Source organism: Panthera uncia (genome assembly GCF_023721935.1).
Source record: "Panthera uncia isolate 11264 chromosome D3 unlocalized genomic scaffold, Puncia_PCG_1.0 HiC_scaffold_8, whole genome shotgun sequence".
NCBI lineage: Eukaryota > Metazoa > Chordata > Mammalia > Carnivora > Felidae > Panthera > Panthera uncia.
In genome coordinates this window covers 10,231,586-10,240,629 of record NW_026057586.1, presented here as the reverse complement: position 1 = coordinate 10,240,629, position 9,044 = coordinate 10,231,586, and the positions used below count along the sequence as shown (strand labels likewise).

General features: G+C 36.0%; 1 pseudogene; it reads left to right on the top strand.

The window, feature by feature from the left end:
• The first annotated feature begins 1,840 nt into the window (after positions 1–1,840).
• LOC125914789 (glyceraldehyde-3-phosphate dehydrogenase-like) lies at positions 1,841–2,873 on the top strand (annotated as a pseudogene).
• The last annotated feature ends 6,171 nt before the right edge of the window (positions 2,874–9,044 follow it).

The following is a 9,044-nucleotide window of genomic DNA, read 5'->3' as shown; positions in this document are numbered from 1 at the left end:
GATAAGCAACTCCATCCATATAATCTATTTATAGTGCCAACAATTCGAATATTTCCGGTGGATTGTAAAATGGGTACAGAATGGAAAATATTAATTATCACCAATGAACCTGTGAAATCACCAGATGTTGTGGTCTGTATATTTAAAAATTTATGTAAAATTAATCAATTATTTTTCTATGTAAACAAAAACCTCCACAAATTATGTATATGAAAATATTACTAGAAAGAGTTGTGCTCCCTTGCTCATTCATTCATTTATTTATTCATCTCAACTAATGTGTTAAACTCTCACATGCATTGAGAGCTCTGTCTCTTACTGGGGTTCAAACCACTGATAAAGCACAGTCAGCACCACAACAAATGCCGAATTTTGTAGCTGCACACTGATTGTGACAGAATGGAAAATTTGAAAATCTGAAATATCCACCTGCCCCCTCCATCTACTGACAGATAAATTATACCAAATATTATTTTCTATGATTTTGAAATTCAAAGAAAAGAAAGAGAAATCTGCAAAGGAACTGCTTCCTATGAGCGTGAGTGCGCGCGCGCACACACACACACACACACACACACACACACACACACACAAGAGTAGTATAAACAAACAGTAGATGAAAGAAAAACCCATGGCTATTGTTAAAAGAAAGCAATTGGTTTGGAGAATTTTTATGGGGCAAAAAACTAAACCAGCCCTGAGGTCTGCAGAGTTGGAGAACTGATCCTGAGATACTTCTTACAAATACAACTCCCATAGAGGAAACTCCCAGAATCAAAAGTAGGTCAGGAAATGAAAGTCTAATGTGCAAAATTAAAAAAAAAAAAATGGATTTAAGGAGAGAGTGAATAGAAAAAATTGGAGAGACACAGTATGGGAGAAAGAAATGGATAACAATTTTCAGAACTGAAGAAGACCAGATCCAGAAGGCATGAAATTTTTGAATTAAAATAAACAAAATGTACAACTAGACACATTTTATTAACAGGGCAAACATTGAAGACAAAATTTTAAGGCCTAAAAAGCCACCAGAGGAAAAAGAGAACAGTTACAAAGACAAGACATTTAGAAAGACAGTTTTCTCAACAAGAAGCAAGCAAAAAGCCAGAAGATGGTAATATAATATCTTTACGTGCTGTGATGAATTAAATATCTTCTCTGAATTGCATACCCAGAAAAACTATCTCTCTAGGTGAAAATACACACAAACAAAAACTTTGTTTAACCTCAATATGCCTGTGCTACTGCAGTAAGAAGTACAATTCAGGAAAATTGGGGAAATAATTGTAGAAGGAAATTCTGCACAATAAATAGGGCGATGATTCTAAAGCAAGTAATTAAGACTACAATTTTAAAGAGACTTATAATTTTTTTTAATTAAATAAAATTAGTGCTATCTAGCAGATTAGAGACTTGCATTTGAAGGGCTAATTTTTTTTTTTTTTTTTTTGAGAGAGAGGGTGCAAGTGAGTGAGGACAGAGAGAGAGAGAGAAAGAGAGGCGGGGCCCACACTGGACTCATGTTTTTCCCAAAGCGGGGCTCATGCTCACCCGATGTGGGACTCGAACTCACAAACTGTGAGATCATGACCTCAGCCAAAGTCATATACTTAATGACTGAGCCACCCAGGAGTCCTGAAGGGCTATTTAAAAAGATCTTCTGGCTCTGCACCCTTCCCAGTTGGACAGATAGCTGCATCTCCTGGTGCAGTGCCAGCCGTGTCCCTGAGACACAATAGTGAAGGTTGGAGTAAATGGATTCAGCCATATTGGGTCCCTAGTCACCAGGACTGCTTTTAACTCTGGCAAAGGGGATATTGTCATCATCAATGACCGCTTCATTGACCTCACCTACATGGTACATAGGTTCTGGTATGATTCCACCCACAGCAAATTCAAAGGCACAGTCAAGGCTGAAAATAGGAAATCTATCATCAATGAAGCCCATCTTTGTCTGCCAGGAGCAACATTCCACCAACACCATATGGGGTGACATTGGCGCTGAACATCCTGTGGAGTCTACTGGGGTCTTCACCACCAGGGAGAAGCCTGGGGCTCACTTGAAGGGTGGGGCCCAATGGGTCATCATCTCTGCCCCTTTTGCTGATGCCCCCATGTTTGTGATGGGTGTGAACCATGAGAAGTATCAGAACACCCTCAAGAATGGTCAGTATGCCTCCTGCACCACCAACTGCTTGGTCCTTCTGGCTAAGGTCATCCATGACAATTTTGGCATGGTAGAGGGACTCATGACCACAGTCCATGCGATCACTGCCATCCAGAAGACCCTCAGATGGTCCCTCTAAGAAGCTGTGGATTGATGGCTGAGGGGCTACCCAGAACATCATCCCAACTTCTACTGGTGTCTCCAAACCTATAGGCAAGGTCATCCCTGAGCTGAATGGGAAACTCAATGACATGGCCTTCCATGTCCCCACCCCATCATGTCAGTCATGGATCTGACCTACCACCTGGAGAAAGCTGCCAATACAATGACATCAAGAAGGTGGTGAAGCAGGCATCAGAAGGCCCCCTCAAGGGCATGCTGGGCTCTGCTGAGGACCAGGTTGTCTCTTGTGACTTTAACAGAAACATCCACTCTTCCACCTTTGATCCTGGTGCTGGCATTGCTCTCAGTGACCACTGTGTCAGGTCCATTTCCTGATATGACAATGAATTTTGCTACAGCAACCAGGTGGTAGACCATATGGTCCATATGACTTCCAAGGAGTAAGAGCCCCCTAGACCACCAGCCTCAGCGAGAGCAAGGTGAAGAGAGAGGCCCTTAGCTGCTGAGGTGTCCTTCCCTAACTCATCCCCCAACACTGTGAGTCTTGTGATCTCTAAAACAGTTTCCATATCAGACCCCTTGCAGAAGTGGAGGGGCTTGGGGGGCCCTACCTTGTCTTGTACCATCAATAAAGTATACTGTACCCAGCCAAAAAGAATAAAAATGAAAAATAAATAAATAAAAAGATCTTTTGACCTATTCAAGAATTGGTGAAAATTCCTAAATTGCTGGTTTGAAATACTTTCTTTTGGAGTCTGGTAACATTACAACACAATAGAAGGATGTAAAGATTCTATCAAGTAGAATTGACAAACCCTAACACTATGTGAAAATCGGAATCCATTAAAGGTGTAAGAGTAAATATTAGATCTGAATAGAAATCCAAGTTATCCTTTTGTAACATGTTTTAGTGTAAGATTATTGAGTGATGATATGCACAAAGTAACCTGTCAGCAAATGTTAGCTGTCATCATTTTCGTACTCACTGTTTCCACCAATGGGCTTGCATGCTCTCGGATAATACAGATAAGCAAGCAGGAAAACAAAATAGAGTAAAATCAAGATAATATCTCATAACGCCTATGGAATAATGTAGGATTGATGAATAAATAGTAAAATTTCAAGGAAAAAAGAAAATCTTTATGGAAGAAGTCATGTATAAGCCAAGATGTGAGATCAAAATGTGGGGGAGTCTATGAATTCTTTAATCTTCTAGAGATTAGTATAGCTGGTATGGCAGTTGGTTTTATGTCCGATAAGACTGGCCTTGGGGTGCCCAGAATACCATTATTTCTGGGTGTGTCTATGACTTTTTTGCTGGCTGAGATTAGGATTTGGATCAGTGAATTTAGTAAAGTAGCATGCCATCCCCAGTACGTGGAAGGGACCTCAACTAATCTGTTGAAGGCCTAACTACAAAAAATAACAAGGAAGGAGAAATCCATCTCTCTTTTCCTGCCTCACTGATTGATCTGGAATATCGTCTCTCATCTTCTCCAGTCCTTAGAATGGGATTCATGCCATTGGCTCTCCTGGTTCTCAGGCTTTCATGCTCGGGCTGAATTATTTTTAATAATTATCATTGGCTTTCCGGGGTCTTTAGCTTGTACACTGGAAGATGGTGGGAGTTCTCAGCTTCAGTAATCACATGAGATGATTTCTCATAAGAAGTCTTTCTCTCACTCCCTCCCTCTCTCTCTCTCAGTATAGACAGATGATAGATAGATAGACAATTGATAGATAGATGATGGATAGACATAGAAATTGGTATATGATGAAATGCATTGATACATATTGATATGTGTTTATTGATATATATGATATACATATGATATATGTATATATGATGTATATATAATATATACATATATAATATAATATAATATAATATAATATAATATAATATAATTAATATAATATAAAGATATATATATATAATCTTTTTCTCTGGAGAATCCTTTGAAATGTAGCTGATCATAGGTTCTTAATGTAGGGCAGAGTTTCCCAACGGAACATTAACAATTGTGAGCCAAACAAAATATCGTATGGGTGTTTGGCTATAGGTAGTTAATAGATGTATGTGTTTATATATACATACACTTTGCTTTGTTTCCCATCTTAATCATACAAAAAATAGATTCTGTAGAACAAAACTAATTCTCTGCATTTAAGATGATTAATTTCAGTTTATTTACTGACTATAACGTAAACCCCTATAGGCTTAAAATCTTGGTGGAATTTCTATTTGGTACACATTATAAAATCAGGGGAAAAGTTTATAGGCATCACAGTGCTACTCCTTGGTAGTAATGAATCCTATTACATTTACGACTATGTTATCATATCAGTTAATGCATTTTATGTGCAATGATGCATTTCCACCCCCTACATCCATCAGCAAAAATGAATCATTTTTCAAGGTCTCTGCATGAATACTAAATACATCAATAGAAAACATGCAGAATCAAAATGTGAGAGATAAATCCATGTTAACTGTAGCTTGACTGATATGGCTGCTCGGCATTTTTCATTTGGCAACCACATTTTCTTACATTGTACCATGCAAGTGCCTATCTTCCCAAAGTCAAACTCACTTTTATTTGAACCACACCTAATTTGTCAATTGGAATCATCAAATAAGATATTGAATACTTTTGGGGCGCCTGGGTGGCTCAGTCAGTTAAGCGTCCAACTTAGGCTCAGGTCATGATCTCGCAGTTTGTGGGTTTGAGCCCTGCGTGGGGCTCTGTGTTGACAGCTCTGAGCCTGGAGCCTGTTTTGGATTCTGTGTCTCCCTCTCTCTCTGCCCCTCCCCAACTTGTGCTCTGTCACTCTCTATCAAAAATAAATAAACGTAAAAAAATAAAAAAAGATATTGAATACCTTTATAGGGAAATAGCAAATATGATAAGATTTACATAATCTTTCCCCATGCATTATGTGTTACTATTTAAATTCTTTATAACTATTACTTCACATACAGTTCTGTACCTTGTCAGCCCATATATTGCCAGCATCATTTTTTTTTTCCTATCAAGCTTCTACATTAGTTTCTTCCAGGCGATATCATCATGATGTTAATTGTTGGTGTCAACAATAAATTTCCATTTATCCCAGAAACATAGAAGCAGTAAAAAAAATAAAAGAGTGTGGGAAAAGATCATTTACACTAGGAGAATCTCCAGGTGATATTATCCCACATATAAGTCTCCAGAGTAAGTTTTTCATATATTCTTTTCTTCCAAACTTCTTTCGATGAAGTATTGACCTTGAAACCCTAAATATTTAACATATAGCTTGGGAACAAATATCCCTGAGAATCCTTCCATCTGAAGCATCCGTTAACAGATTTCTTGTGATTATTTTAAATATTTCAATTAGTGTTGCTTGTAATAAGTACACCAGAATGGCTCAGTTACAGTGGAAACCATAACCTTTGTGACCATAGAATTTATTAAAGAAGTTTACTGTAATAAACCGATGATATTATTGGATCTTATTTTATCTATCATGTTGGCCTTACTCCATAGTTTAACTTCAAAAGCAAAACAGTAGTAAGAAAATCAATAAGCATATTATTTATGGTAAATATAACAATCAAAATAGGAGATATTTTCTTGAGCATGACACTACCGAGAATTTTCCATGCATTTGCACTCATAATTCTCACACAAACCTGAGTTGTATACAATTATCACTGTGACTTCCTAGATGAGAAAATACACAGAGAAATCTGTTACACGAATTCACACACAGGAAATGTTATAGGGAGGGTAGATTTAGTCCTACACAGAGATGCTATCTTATCCCTTACCTTGTCTTGATTCCTATCAATGGGCTTCATGAAATTATAGAATGTTTTGCTTGCTATGTTTCTATGGCCTTTTTTTCTTCACTTAAAATGTTGACATTATAAGAAAGGAAAGGAAAGTAGCAGCTTATCACTGTAGAGGTGTTTCAGTCAAATTTGGGGAATAATAGCAAACAGAAGTGAGTGTACGTAAAAAACACATTGGGAAACATCAGACCTTATAAGTAACATTTGTACAGATCTTTATTTTTTTCCTATTTGCATAACTACTTGACTTGGAATATTCCTTGGTTGCTTGCAGGGAGAATTAGTCATCACTTATTACTTGTGTCTCATGAACCCTGATCTCATTTGTACCCCTAAGTAGCCATCGGCTCATTATCACCTTCCTGCTGGTATACAATCTCCCTCTCATTATCGTTAGAGGCACGGTTTGGGAAAACTGGAGATTCATTCTAATTAATGATATTTCAGTCATTTCTATTTTCAATTTTTTGGCAAGGCCCACGTATTGAGACAAACATTTTCGCATACATTTGAATTTTACTTTTTATTAAAAGAAATTTTAAGAAAGGCAAAGTTGTCATATGGGTTTAAGTGTGGTTGTCTAAAAAGATGTTAGTAAAATTGCACGACCTTGTTTTTTCATTGAATTATTGTACTATCTGTTTTACATGCTACATGTATTTGATATTGATTAAAATACTCTAGTGATATGTCTTTTACAAATTTTCTTTGACACATAAGAATAAAGGAAATTTATAATAATCATGAGATAGCATGTTATCTTAAAATAACTAATATAACAGAAATCACAATATTACAAAAGTTAGTGAATCTCCCAAATCCAAAATAGTCGCCTGAAAAATATTTACAAAACAATTTTACGTGGGCTTTTAAAGAAATTATATCTACCTTTTACAATTAATGGATAGACAATATATTTGTGATTTAAAGTAAGTTTAACTACAAATTTGTGACAGTTTCCTTTATTTTTCTTAATAAGTATATATTTGAGTGGAAGTTATTATTATTATTACTCCTCACTCAAATAGGCAACATATCTTTAGAATGTATATAGTATTTTATATTATGTGACACATGTCCAGTACCTTTAATTGTAAGATCTATAGGTAATAACAATGTCTGCAACTCAAACCTGTGATTATTTTATAAGAGATAAAAATTCAATATGGTCACGATAATCGTAAGAAATTACTGCTATCATACAACTCTTTCCTCTTATTTCAAAACATTAAAGATTTTGCAAAAAGTGAAAATATTATTTTATTTATTCTTTACATGGGTAAAAGGAATAAATTCCATTCAACTAGGAAAAATGCTATCTTAACAATAAATGCAACTATGTGATTTAAAAAAAAAATGCAGTGAAGCCCTAAATGAAGTAAAACACACAGTCCGTTGAAGATACAAGTAAAAAACAAAAACACTGATACTGTTGGAGTTATTCCCAAGTTTAATATAGAAGTAAGCTTACTCTACGTTAGAGAATGAAGAAGTATTTGTAGAAAAAACTACTTTTTTAAATGAATTACATTAACACTTTTCTGAAATTAAATGATCGTGCATGCCTGTACCTATTTCTGGACTCTATATTAGGTTTAGAAACACATGGTTGAATCTGGCCTGGCAACCTGTTTTTTGTGAGCCACAGGTTAAGAATGTTTTTTTTTTTTGTTTGTTTGTTTGTTTTTTCCCTTTTAAAGGTAGTGTTAAACAAAAAAAACAAGAATAACAAAAGAATATGCAAAAGAAATTCTATGTGGCTACAAAAGCAAAAATATTGACTATCTTGTGCTGTACAGAAATGTTTGCTTCTCTTAGACTATATTGTTTAGAAAATATGCATGTTCTTTACCTTATCAATACCACACTTTCATAATTACTGTAGAACTTGGGTAAATATAGAAATTTGATGGGTTAAGTTCTGTAATCCTGTTCCACTTTTTCAAAACTATTTTCGCTAGTCTAGTTTATTTTGTATAACATATAAATTATACAATCTTCTTGTGCATTTGTAAATAAAATGTCTGCCATAAGTTCAAATAGGCTTAAACTGGAAGTCTATATTTTAACAGTATTGAGTCTCTGGACCATTAACATTATATAACTTTCTGTTTATTTAAATAACGTTTGATTTGTCTCAGTAGAATTTTGTAGTGCATAGTGTAGAACTGTCTTGCACAAGTGTTGTTAAAGTTATCCCTAGATTTTTTCTTTTCATTTGGATACTATATTTTTTTTAAATTTTTTTTTTCAACGTTTACTTTATTTTTGGGACAGAGAGAGACAGAGCATGAACGGGGGAAGGGGCAGAGAGAGAGGGAGACACAGAATCGGAAACAGGCTCCAGGCTCTGAGCCATCAGCCCAGAGGCCGAGCGGGGCTCGAACTCACGGACCGCGAGATCGTGACCTGGCTGAAGTCGGAGGCTTAACCGACTGCGCCACCCAGGCGCCCCTGGATACTATATTTTTTAAATAGACTTCATTTTCTAAGAGCAGTTTTAGGTTCACAGCAAAATTGAGTGGAAAGTATAAAGTCCCCCTATTCCAATGCCCGCATAAATGCATGGCCTTCTGGCCTATCAAATTATAGCACCAAAATGATAAATTTGTTACAGTTGATGAGCTTGCATATATATATATGTATATATATATACATATATATATATACATATATATATACATATATATGTATATATATATATACACACACACACACACACACACACACATATATATATAATATATATATATATATATTTAATTTTTGTAATGTTTATTTACTCTTGAGAGAGACAGAGTGTGCAGGGGAGGGCCATTGAGAGGAGGAGACACAGAATCTGAAGCAGGCTCCAGGCTCAGAGCTGGCAGCACAGAGCCTGGTGTGGGGCTCATGACCTGAGCTGAAGTCAGATGC